The following is a 12,877-nucleotide window of genomic DNA, read 5'->3' on the forward strand; positions in this document are numbered from 1 at the left end:
ATCCCTCTCTACAGGGGCTTCCAAGACTGTCTGTTAGCGGTGGAGGGGGCTCATGGGAGTTCCCTCGTTTCCACGAGTGGACATGGACTGGGCTGCCGCCTCCCTTCCCAGGGACCACTCCTGACCCATCTGGAGAAGCACCCATCACTGGAGAGGAGTCAGACTTGTGAAGGATAGATGGTGGGAGAGCCCTGGGTCCAACAAGCCCATCCTTTCTTCCCTCCAGATCTTTGGGAGAAGGGAGCTTCCCAAGTTTTGACCCATCAATGACCGTGAACATGGGGATGGGGTCCTGGGGGTGGGCGCTCGTGTCTGAGAGCTGTGAGTGGCAGCCCTGGCCAGCAGTGGTAGCAGCCTGTTCTGCCGGAAATTCTTGGTCTGGCCTGGCCACTCCAGAGCCCGAGGCCAGCAGGAAACCTGCCTTTCCTGTCCGGTGCTCCCAGCCCCTGTCAGGCCCCCTGGGTGAGGGCAGGGGACTCTCCCCAGTTCTCACACAAAGCTCTATTAAGTTTGGTTCCCAGCAAACAAAGGTCTGGTCCCATGGGGCCCATTCACTTTTTCCTTCTCCTTTGCCTGGTAAAGTGGGAGACAGTCTTGGGCTCACATCCATACCCTGGCTCTTCCTGACTGAGGCCAGGGGCAAAGCCATTTCTTATCTCCTCTTCACTGAACCAGACCTCCTCAGGGCACCGCCCCCCAGCCCCTCATGGCAGCTGCTCTCTGCTGGCTGAGGAATGCCAGTCCTGTGCTCCAGCCAGCCCAGGGGCCCTATCAGTGAACCCCATCTGTGCCCGAACTGGAAATTTCTCTGACTGTGAGGGTCCTCATAGAGCAACTCCTCCACACTCTGACCCGGAATCAATCACCCCGACCACGGTGTCCTGCCCTCTGAGGGTCCAGGACAATAATGCCAGCATCATCATGCCTCTCATGTGCTGGGCACTGAGGGCTTCATGACCAAGATCTTGAATGCTCCCAACAACAGGCAGATAGGTATTATACACAGTTGCAGAGGAGGAAATGGAAGCTCAGAGAGGTTAAGTGACATTTCTGAGGTCACACAGCTAGTAGTGAGAGGCTGATCTGGGACTTGACCCTATAATTCATTCACCTTCCATTGAAAGTAGTTCCTGGGGAGGAAGGGGAGGGTGAGGTGCTATCTCAGGGGGCAGTCACAGGGAGGGGCCTTCCTCTGGGTAATGGCTAAGCTGTCAAAATGGCCAGCAGCACCCCTAGTTTTGTGGGCTCATCTTCAGAAACCCTTCTCTCCTTGGGCCTTTAGCATCTAAGACCTGATTCCCGCCACAACAGCCTCAGCTGGGCCCCATGGTGGGGGAGGCCCTCCCCAGACGAGCCCCAGCCAGCCAGCCTGCCACTTTCCCTGTCCTCCCTGTGCCCAGACCCACTGGCTCTGGTTCTGTCTTGGGCAGAGGGGACCAAGGATGAAAAGGGAGGCTCCAGGGTGGATTATTCCATGGATTCAGGGGCCGCTTGCCAAGGCCCAGGATGCATTAGAAATCCTTCATGGTCTCTGTTGAGGAGTTTACAAACAGCCAGATCTGGATTCATAAAGTGGCTCCAACATTTACTATCACAACACAATGAGAAATCTGTGTAACGTCTCTGAGCCTTGGTTGTTCTCACCCACAAAATGGTTTATTGTAAGGGGTGGATACTGAGAATAAGGCATTGGTGGTGTGCCTACTACATAATAGATGCTCAATCAATGGTGGTGGTTGTTATTAATGTTTCTTTCTTTAGAGCTGGCTATTCTGTGTGGAGTCATCTCCCCAGACTTTAGGACACTCCTGGGTTTCACTGCTGCTCTGTACTGAAAATTCCCAGGTGAGGAGCTGAGATCAGGGGCAATTCACTCATTAAGGGAACTCCCTATGGGATGAGGAAGGCCCACAGTGGGATGAGCTTCTGCAGGGGCAGGAGAGGCACCCCAGAGGCAGACACCTACATCCCAGGCGGGTAGCTGAGGCCACCTCCCGCAGGGATCAGAGCCCTGCCCCTTCCTTGGCCCGGCCCCTCTGCTCACGCGCAGCCTCACTGCAAGGCCCCAGTGAGCAGAAAGTTCTTACAGGAGTTTGAGTCTCAAGGGTGTGTTGAAAGCATGCTCTGCTCTGTGGCCCTTCTGAAAGTCCTGCCCTGCCACTCCCTGTTCAGGCTGGAAGGGGCCTAGAGCAGCATCAGGTTGGTCTGCATGGGAGGGCCTGGGATGCTGGGGTTAGGAGGGCACTGTGCTTCCTGCAACAGGGGCAGGGAGCTGGAGGGAAGAGAGCAGAAGGAAGCTAGCAGCCAGCTGGGTCAGGGAGTCCCGGGGAAAGCGACCAGACCGGCTTGGGTAGCGGTCTTTCCCCCATCCTGTGGCGTGTGCTCCACACCTTAGGAGCCACCCCTTAGCAGGGCCTGATAGACCGGATCATGGGTGGATACTGAGCCCACCCGGAGGCTGGACATAGGTCTCTTGGGAGCCAGGCCCCAGCACACTTGTGCTCTCCAGTGGGAAAACTCCCAGCTGGTTTGACTGGATTTCCGGAGCTCCCAGGCTTGGGACTGAGACCTCAGAAAGAGAAGCTGGGAGAAGATGGGGGACATTTCTTAAGGCTCTGGCTGACTCAGGAACTTCAAAAGCAAAATTACCCTTGCTTTGTTTGCATAAAAATATCTGGTAAGGGGAGGATTTAAGATCTGTCTTCTGGGACAAGGTCAAGGGTCTGCAAGATTTCCAGCAAATGGATCCGTCCCAGAGGAGACCAGGCATTCCCACTCACATGCCCCAGCAGCTTTGCTGGTCACAGCATGGCTGCAAATTACATGTTATTAGAACAGTCCGGATGATGAAGTCAGTGCAGCCCTAATCCTATTTATTTCAATGACAGCTTTGGCAGAGTGGTAAATCTTGCTGCCAACCATGTCTCTTGTGGCCGGTTCCCTGAAGGAGCTACTGTTGGACGTGACTACAGGGAGAGGTCCTTGTTAGAGCCTCAATTTGCCATTCTTCACCTTTTTCCTTCAAATGGAAAAGTCTTCCGGGAAATCCTGCCATGTGGCAGGTGGTAATTTTCAAAGATGGCCTCAGTACATCCTATGTTCCATGTTCTTTTTGACACTCCTCCCCTTGAGTAGTAATCTACGTCCCTCTCCTTGAGCCTAGGTGGGACTTTGTGACTGCCGTGATGAGTGGAAGTCACTGCAGAAAAGACACATATGTGAGTTCTGCAGCTAGACCAGAAAAATGCCATGTACCTCCACTTTATTTTCTAGGGACTCTTGCTCCTGGAATCCAGTTGCCATGCTGTGAGGAAGCCTAGGACACATGGAGAATCCACATGTAGATGTTCTGGTCCACAGCTCCCATGAGCTCTCACTGGCATCAGACACCAGTCATATGAGTGAGGAGACTTTTTAGATGACTCTAGGACCAGCCAGCGTCCGAATGCAACTAGATGAAGGGCCCTGAATGAGAACCACTCGGTTCCTGGAACGGCCGGAAGTGTGAGACTAAGTACTCCGTCCTCCCAAACTTCCCTTCTCGGGTTCTGAAAATGTAACGTCTGGGTGATTTGATCTCTTCAAGCGGGAGTTTAAAGCAGGAACTCTAGTTTTCAGAAGCAGTAAGACTACTCTTACCCACATTCCCAAGGAAGTAATTCTCTTGACATTTCTACTGAGAGAGGCAGTTAAGATGTCGCGGAAAGATCATGACTCAAATGTCAGGGAGACCCCAGTGTCTTAGTCTGTTCAGGATAAGAAAATACCAGAGACTGAGCAGCTTATAAGCAACAGACATTTATTTCTCACAGTCCTGGAGGCTGGGAAGTCCAAGATCATGGCACCAGCAGATTTGTTGTTGGGTGAGGGCCCCCCTCTGATTGATAGCTGGTACCTTCTAGGGGAATCGCACATACTGCATGTGGTGGAAGGGACAAGGTAGGTCTCGGGCATCTCTTTCATAAAAGAATTAATCCTTTTCGTAAGGCTCTGCCCTCGTGACCTAATACTTCCCCAAAGGCCCCTTTTCCTAACACTCCACCTTGCGGGGGACACACATTCAGCCCATAGCACCCAGGTACCAATCCCAATTCTGCTACCCTCTGGCACTCTGTCCTGGAGTCAGTCACTACATCTCTGTTTCAGGAGCCTCAGCTACAAGATGGGAAAGCTTATACCTACCTTAGTACCTTGGTAGGACAATTCAAGGTTCTTTATAACCAGTCTTATTGTTAAAAATAGAGTTTGAGGCAGATGATGGGGATGATCTCTGTAAATTGCCTTGTGTTGGCAATAACAACCGATATTTGTCAAATGCTTGCTCAGTCCCAGGCACAATTTTAAGCATTTTGCATGTACTTTCTTGATAGTCACAACAACGCTGTGAGTTAAGTATTGCTATTATCTGCATTTTACAGATAGGGAAAACCAAGGCACAGAGAGATTAAGTAACTTTCCCAAGACCACACAGCTAGTAGGTATCAGAGCTGGAATTTGAACCCAGGAAGTTTGACCCTAGAGCCCACTAAGTCATACTGTCTCTTGGTAAATGGTTAACTCTGAGTTAGAGGAGCTGATGGCATATGTCCAGCCTATTCTCTTCCTGAGGAACCAATCTGATCTGAAGAGCTCCAGGCCTTAAACCAAAGTGATATTAATGGTGAGATGCCCAGTGCTGAGATATGCTAGTGGAAGGGATGCAGTGTGGGTGAGTCATGCCCAGTGGCCCTGGGCTGCTGGGGTAGGGGGGATTAGCAACAGACCAGGAGGGAAGGAGACAGCTGAGGAAGAGAACATTTTCAATATGAGGACAGTAACATCCATCTGGAGCCCTCGGGGGGCTGAGTCATCCTGGAGAGACGGGAAGAAGTGGAGCTGGTGGACGTGTCAAGGACACGACATTGATCCTGGCATTTTTACTTAGACCCTGGGACCCTCAGTGAGTCACTTTCCCTCATCTCTAAAGCGGTGATAAATTGTGCAGCTCCCAAATGGGAGCACGTGTACAAAGGACTTAGGAAATCAGACATGGAAGCTACTGCTCGGTTTTCTATTTAACAAAGTCTTCTTTTAAGCCTCCTAAAATAAGTTCTGTTTTGGAGGGAAACTAACTAACTTAAAATGAATAAGGTGCTTCCTCAACTTCTTAAACAGGGTCATTTGAATATCAGTTAACTTTTCTTCGTGACTCAAGGTTAATCATTATGAACCTCCGTGTCCAGGTTGAGCTGCACAGTGACGCTGGGCTTAGAGGGCACGGCTGGTCTGGGTGTGGCTCTGCGCCCCTGCCGGATGGCCCCGGGCTGCTGGGCTTGCAGAGTCCCGCTGAGAGATCACCAGTCTCATCCCTTACTACTACTGCGGCTGTCAGCTGTCACCTCCCCTGCTGTCAGAATGTCAGCCCAAAGCAGTTTAATGACACTTTGATTTGTGCTCCTAATCTGTTGTGATTTACAAACCAGATGCCCACATTTGTCAGAAATGTTCATAAAAGCAGGGATTCCTGAGTACATAGCACCAAAGGGTTCAACTGGGTGTAAAGTGCATAAGCATCAATGCACAGTTTATGACATCGGTTTTGACTGCTCAGAGACCCTGGATGCTTCCTTCAATTATATCAACAGCTCCAGGTGGGGGAGGTGTTGCTGTAGCTGGTGACCTGTCAATGATCCTCTTTATTTAGCTCTTTAATTTTTAAATTATTATTATTATTTTTACATTGAACTGTTTCACTTCCTTCCTGTAATCAGCGTTTGCTGTCATTTACAAAAACTTCACCACTGCACTTACAGTCCCACAGCCTCAATCCATGCCTCACCTCCAAACCTTTATCCAGCCTCCTAAGGCTACACTTGGCAAGCACCTTCTGAGTTCCCCTCTGTGCCCAGCACCCAGCCAGGCACTCAGTGGGGCATGCTGGGGCAGACAGAGCCATGGCCTGACTTCCAAGAGCTCTCAGTCTGGCTGAGCAGGCAAGATCCACACACAGAAACAGTTAGGGAACACACAGGAAGGCCGGAGGTAGAGGCTGGCTGGCAGTGGCCCCATGTGGCCAGTATGTTAGTGCAAAGGGCAGCCGGAAGGGAAGGCTTCTGGGAGTTTCAGGGAAGGCTGTGAGGAGGCCGGCAGTGACACAGGCTGGAGGGACAGCTAATACGGAGCAATGCTCAGGTTCCAAAAAATGCTGGCAGATCTGCAGGGCAGGCAACACTTACGCTGGGTTCCTGGAGAGAAATGAGGGGTGGATAGGTTGGGAAGCATGCTTGGATCCCCTCAGGATTGGCTGATGGAGAACTCAGGGCCGCTTTCTGGGAGATTTGGGGCTAGGCATGGGGTGGCAGAAAACCAGGAAACTAACAGCAAGCAGAAGGCATCTGGGCAGAGACAGGAAATCAAAGTCCAGGCTTGAGAAGCCAAGTGTGAAGGCAGCATGGGAGGTAAGGAGGCGGGACTGAGACGTCGCCGCCCAATGGGGGAGGAGTGCTGGAGCTGCCCCTGCATCCCAGGCTGAGCTCAGGCAGCGCTAGCTCAAAGCCAGGGGAGCCTGCAGGCACCCAGGTTCTCCAAGGTTCTGGCTGGAGCTCCGAGTCACTCCAGCCTGTTGTAATGGCAATTATCAAAGTGGAATGTAAACAGGAAGCCTCTCATTCAATCACCTCGAAACCAGTTTCAAGCAATATTAACTGAGAACACACACTCCCTCCCTCCCTCCCTCCCTCCCTCCCTCACACACCTCAAGCACCACGCAGCAAAGGAAAGTTTCCTTCTTTTCCAGTCTGTAGGCAGTAGGGTACACACCTGCACATGTGCAAGGAGAGCTGAGAAGCCAGTCCTCCTCCCCCCTCCTTAGCCCCCTCCACCAACAAAGCAAGCTGGTTACAGGGCAGAGATGACCTGGGAAATTGCAGTGCTCAAAAATCCCAAGGAAGGCTCGGGAAAAGTTGCAGGAGGTTCCTTGTGCTTCCCCGGACATGGTTGAAACTCAGATCATCAGGGCACCATATATGCCTGGCTTTGCTCAGCCTGCCTGGCTCCCGGCCCACAGTGCTCTGAGGTCCTAGGGGACGACGCACAACACCTGCAGGGTGGTGGCCCCTGCGGGGGTTCTGGCAAAGGCAAGGTCACTGTGGAGTTCTGGCCCTTGTCCTAGAGAGCCCAGGAGTGGAGCAGGGGCGCCTGTATGCCCACATTTCACCCTAAAAATCCTACCTTCATCTTCTATTAAGTCCCCTCAGTAGCATCTCTAGTTTCTTCAGATGAGGCCACCCAGGCCTAGACCAGGGCAGCTGCTCTTCTGGGGTCAAATAGCTGCCAAGTGGCAAAGCACACGCCCTGCAGCTTTCAGGCCCAAGATGACATGAAGAGGCTACTGATGGCAATTGTCACTGGAAACGTACAGAGGCCTCTGCTTTCCAGAAAGGAACCACAAGATGTGAGGACTCTTAGTCAACCTGCCCGTCACCAGCTGGGTACCACCCAGGGAGGACCCCCCATCTCAGAGGCTCTGCCTCCTCCCGGTATCCTGCTGGTCCAAGCCGGCCCTTCCCAGAGGGAGGCGCCCAGAGTCAGCAGGAGAGCGCGGAGCATCCCGAGGGCCGGGGTGCAGAGGCAGCGCGGGTCGCGCGTTCCCGCCCAGCGCGCCCCACCATGCGGCTGGAGCGGGAACTGCGGGTGCGGGGCGACGGGCAGCGAGCCCCTCACCGGCCCCGCCAGGCCCCGCTGCGTCCCAGGCCACCGACCTCTCCACTCCGTAGGGTTGATCGTCACAGAACATCACCAGGTACAAGGAGTCAGCTTCCTTCCCGCAGCATGCCCTGCGTCAAATTCAGAGCGAAAAGACAGAATGGACCTGGAGTGACTGATACCAAATAGAGGCAGGGGCAGGAGAGGCGTGTTCAGGAGGGAATGACACCAGAGACCCAGGAGGACCCATCTCAGGGCACAGGAGACTTCCAGGGGGGAAGAAGAACAAGAATGGGTCAAAGGTTGAAGGGGCGAGGTCCCAATGTCCGTAGCAGGACCACTGGCGGGGCAGGGTCGGGGAGGCCCTCCAGCGCCTCACTGAGGAGCGGGGACTTTTCCTGGAGCTTGTTGTTTCTCAAACGAAGTAGAGGTGGCACCCCTGCTTCCAGAGACATTTCATGATATGCAAGGAAATCCAGAAATCACATGATAAATGGGACTTGCCTTTCTTGGGTTTTCTTGAAAGTAACATAATTGAATACATAAATTTAAATGTTGAAAAATGGTTATCCTATGGAAACTATAATGCGAAATCCCCATGCACTTAAAGGAGAAACATGAGACTTCCACTGCCTTTGAGCTGGGGTGGGCTGCTTCAGGATGTGCCCCCAGGAATGGAGACACGGTTCTGTCCACCTGCCCTGAGAATGCACCTGTGGAAATGTGGGAAAAGTGCCGAGAAGGGAGGAGGCCAGGTGGCACTGGACAAAGATCACTGGCTGCTCCAATGGGGGAGAAAAGCCAGGAGTCCAGAAAGGAAGTGGGTTGCTATCAGGTCCTCTGTTTTGACCTCAGGGCTCCCTGAAAGGGGCTTGGGAGCCCCCAAGATGTCTCAGACCACTTTGAGAACTGCTGAATTAAGAATATGGTCATGTGAGCCACATACCTGGATACTGATCTGGAAACTTAACATTAAAAAAAAAATCTATCTATGGAGTTCAGTTTCCCTTTTCTTTGTTTATCCAAAGATCTGCATTGAGACAGGCAAGGGTCATCCTTGGATGTCTGCTGAATCAGCAGACTGTAACAGGATTCTTGGTCATTTGTTAAAGGATTCATTCAATGTAACAAAAAAACATACTTGTAGGTACAGTCTTGTTCTCATTTACAAATCATTTCCCAGTACAGGGACATAAACAGAGTTATGGGACCTTAGAGCTAGTAGGACCCTGAGAATTCTAGTCCAAACCTCTCATTTTAAAGATGGAGAAGTTACAGTCCAGCTAATTGGATTCAACCCAATTCAGCAAGCATCGAGCACCTACCACATAGCAAGTAAAATCAAGCAGAGTAAGATGCCAAGGACTGACGGATGGAGTGTTATATTAAATAGGGTGTCCAGGGAAATTCTCTCTAAAAGGGGACTTTTCAACAAGGGCCTCAAGGAAATGAAAAATAAGTCATGTGATATTTGGAGAAGAGATTCTTGGCAGAGAGAAATAAGTGCAAAGGTCCTGAGGTCAGAGGATGTCTGGCATGTTGAAGAAACAGGAAGCAACCAGTGTGGCTGGGACATGCAGTGGTGAGAGGTAGGAGCTGAGCTCAGAGAGGGGACAGGACAAGTCCTATAGGGCCTTGAAGACCACTGTAAGGACTTGAGTTTTGTTCTGAGAGGGGAAGCCATTAGAGGGTTTTAAGCAGAGCCATCACATAACCTGACTTAGAACTTAATTCTCATCACTGGAGAGTAGACCAGGGCTGGAGGGCTGGGGGGAAGAAGAGAGATGGGTTAGGAGGCTCCTGCATTAAGTCAGACAAAGGATGATGATGGCTGGGCCAAGGGTGATAACAGAACAGATGTGAGAAGTGGTCAGAGACTGGAAACATTTGGAAGGTCAAGTCCTCCTGAAAGGAACTCGCCCAGGTCATGCACACTTAGGAAATGGTACAGCTGTGGTTTAGGGCTACTGATTCTCTCTCTGGCCAAGACCTCAGTACTTTGCATATATTGTCTGTAAGTCTTACCACCACTGGAGAGGTAGGTTTCTATTTTACAGATGGAAAAACTACAGTTGAGAAGGTCAAAGAGACCTCCTCAAGGTCACCCAGTTAGTAAGTGGCTGTCTCAGAACCACACTAGCCAGACTCCAGAACCTCATTTGCCAAGGCTCAGGGTATCACTACTGAACACCCAGAAATCTCAAATGGCATTGTCACGGGGCCAGTCTCAGGGGGCAAAGACTGCAGTGAACACACCCCAAATCTCTTGCCTTACAATGTCCCCCTTGTCCGAAATCCCCATCAGAAGAGATTTCTCTGAGGGGGAAGGCATTGCAAACCACTGCCAACCATGTGAAAAGAGTGATGAAATCCTGAAGAAGATTAGGGTGGAAGGACTTGAGCAGGCAGCTCAGGGATCCAGAGAGCAGACTGTCCAGAACATCGCAGGGGCATGAACCTTGCCCATCTCAGTGCAACCAAGTTTCTTTGGTCAGCAAAGCTTAGGGAACGTGAACGTCATAGTCATTAACCTTTTTTTTAGATTCCAGACCCATTCCTAGGCCTGTGGCTCATGTGACCATATTCTTAATTCGGGACTTCCTGAAATGGTCTGCGGCCCCTTAGGGGTTTCCCAAACCCTTTCAGGGAGTGTGGAGGCCAAAAGTCTTTTCATAATAGTACTAAGATGTTGGTTGCCCTTTTCACTCACTGTCTCACGAGTGTACAGGGGAGACTATATCACTGTGAGATGACTGGAGATTGAATGCAGAAGCAAATAAAAGAATCTAGCTATTTTCTACTAAGCCAGGCATTTGAGAGATTTGCAAAAGTGTAAAGCAATGCCACGCTTTTCAGTCTTCTTTTGTTTGTTTTCAAAAGCCCAGTTATTTTTCATTAAAATATTGTTAATATGGGTTTGTTATTGCTACTTTAAATGAATTACTAAATAAATAATTTTAAATTCTGAGTTTTAGTTTCTCATACAGTATAAATCAATAAATATAACCCACATAAACATACTGGGATCCTCAGTCATTTTTAAGACTGTAAATATGTGTAGAATGTAAAGGGACAAATCATTCAGACTGGCTGTAAGAGTCACACTCAGAAACCCAGATGCTGCTGCTGCAATCAGCCAAAGCCTGTGTTTCGTCTCTGAGCACATAAAGTGGTCTGAGTGGCAAGCTGGGAAGGAGACAAAGCAGGGAGGAGAGAAATGCCGAGAACTGTGTTGCTGCTGCGAAGACCAGGTTGACATTACACTGTAGTAACACGTGAGGGCACCCTTACCAACCAGCAGATTTTATGCAGCGCTGGGTACTGGGCTTACCAGTCAGGAAGGCACAACATCATGCATCTGATTTTGTGCCTCCAGCAGTGGCTGCTGAAACACCAGCCTCCCGTGGAGTCCCGGTAAGGATGGAAGGACACTTTACTGCCTGGAGCCCCAGAGAAGCCACAGTGCTATGGTGGGCCACCCAGGCAAGGTGATATCTGATGCTTTGTGATGTCACAGGCTGTTTTTCTTGGGTTTTGTTTCTGTTCTGTTCCTGTGGTTACCCACACCTGAGACAGGTTCATAGCAGCAAATTTCACCTAGTCTTTGGAGGGAAGCAGCACCAGGAAGAGGACAGGCTGGGGTCGGAGATCTGGCTTCCAGACATGTCTTCTTGAGTGCCCTGGGCCACAGGTTTGCACTTTTCAAAGGGCTCCTCCTCTCGGGCTCAGAGGGCTGTTTTGATAATCAGATGGCACAACAATGCAATGGGCATCGTCAACCTTAAGATTCTAATGTGAAAGCGTGGGTATTTATGCAATTCTCTTATCTCTCTCACTTTGTGGTGTGGGTGGTGAGCAACGGCAGGTGTTTAGTAGGGAAAAGGCAGACTCTGGTGCCTGAGAAGCCATCCTAGGGAGGTGCCAGGGACAGAGGGCAGGGGGCGGGAGAGTGAGAAACCTCAGAAGCAGAATGGAGGAGGCCTGGCAACTGATTAGATGCGAGAAGGGGAGTTCAGGCAGGAATAGCCTGGGACCATTTCCAGGGTGTCTGGAGGGGAAGGAGTCATATGTTCTTGGAGATGGAGGTCCTTTTTCTCACAGGCTCCAGCCTCTCTGGGTTTGCTCTGCTCGTGAAGGTGGTGCAGGCTTTGTGGCTCCAGCTGATGAACACATGCTCCCATAAACATCATGCTAAATAATTCACTAAATGTAAGCAGACAAACACATTTATTTTGTCCTCACTTATGGGGACAACCCTGGGACATAAGCAGAGTTATGGTACGTTAGAGTTAGTAGGACCCTGAGAATTCTAGTCCAACTCCCTCATTTTAAAGATGGAGAAACTGCAGCCCAGATATTCCAGTTTAGCTCCATCTAACAGGCATTGAGCACCTACCAGGTGGCAAATAGAATTAAGCAGAGTAAGATGCCAGGGACTGATGGATGGCATGTACTATGATCTGAATATCTGTGTGTTTCCCCTGAGATGCAGAGGTTGAGGTCCTACCCCCCTGGGTGATGGTATTAGGAGGTGGGCATCTGGGAGGTGCTTAGGTCATGACAGCGGAGGCCTCATAAATGGAACTAATGCTCTTATTAAAGGAACCTCAGCGAGCTCTCTGGCCTCTTCCACCATGTGAGGACGCAGGGAGAAGGCAGCAGTTTGCAACCCAGAAGAAGGCTCTCACCAGAACCCAGCAGCACTGTGTGATTTGGGAATTTCAGCCCCCAGAACTGTGAGAAATAAATGTTGTTTTTAAGCCACCCTGCTGATGGTATTTTGTTATAGCAGCCAGAACACACTAAGACAAGGTGTTATCTTGGATGGGTTGCCCACTTTTGTCTGCCAAGGTGGGACTCCCATGCTCCCAGGCACCAGGTTGCCATAAAGGACCTCAGGACCACAGAACTCCCTTTCCAAAGTCAGTGGATGCCTTGACTTCCACTCCAGACAGACGTAATGGGATTTCTTTGCTTATTTTTCTCCCAGGACTTACTTCCCTGGTTATATTCTAGGACCATAAGATCTGGTCACATTATGGGGAAAATGGTATTTCCATCTACATTCAGAGGGTGTAAAAAGATAAATAAATAAACCCTACTGTCAGAGGAAATCATCAATGAAATATTTCAAGAAAATTTCCCAGTGCTGAGGGGCAAGTTTCCACACTGAAAGGGACCATTCTAGCAAAGT

At 50.4% G+C, this 12,877-nt stretch overlaps 2 long non-coding RNA genes across 2 annotated transcripts; one reads left to right on the plus strand and one right to left on the minus strand.

The window, feature by feature from the left end:
• Nucleotides 1-5,657: 5,657 nt before the first annotated feature.
• Nucleotides 5,658-11,190, minus strand: LOC140685770 (uncharacterized). The gene is made up of 3 exons (XR_012059187.1): nucleotides 11,015-11,190; nucleotides 7,740-7,814; nucleotides 5,658-6,224 (listed from the first exon to the last, which is right to left on the minus strand). It is a non-coding gene; the product is annotated as an uncharacterized lncRNA (long non-coding RNA).
• A 72-nt stretch (nucleotides 11,191-11,262) lies between these two features.
• LOC140685769 (uncharacterized) lies at nucleotides 11,263-12,447 on the plus strand. Its single transcript, XR_012059186.1, has 3 exons — nucleotides 11,263-11,374; nucleotides 11,785-11,892; nucleotides 12,286-12,447. It is a non-coding gene; the product is annotated as an uncharacterized lncRNA (long non-coding RNA).
• The last annotated feature ends 430 nt before the right edge of the window (nucleotides 12,448-12,877 follow it).

This window comes from Vicugna pacos, chromosome 15 (genome assembly GCF_048564905.1).
Source record: "Vicugna pacos chromosome 15, VicPac4, whole genome shotgun sequence".
Lineage (NCBI taxonomy): Eukaryota > Metazoa > Chordata > Mammalia > Artiodactyla > Camelidae > Vicugna > Vicugna pacos.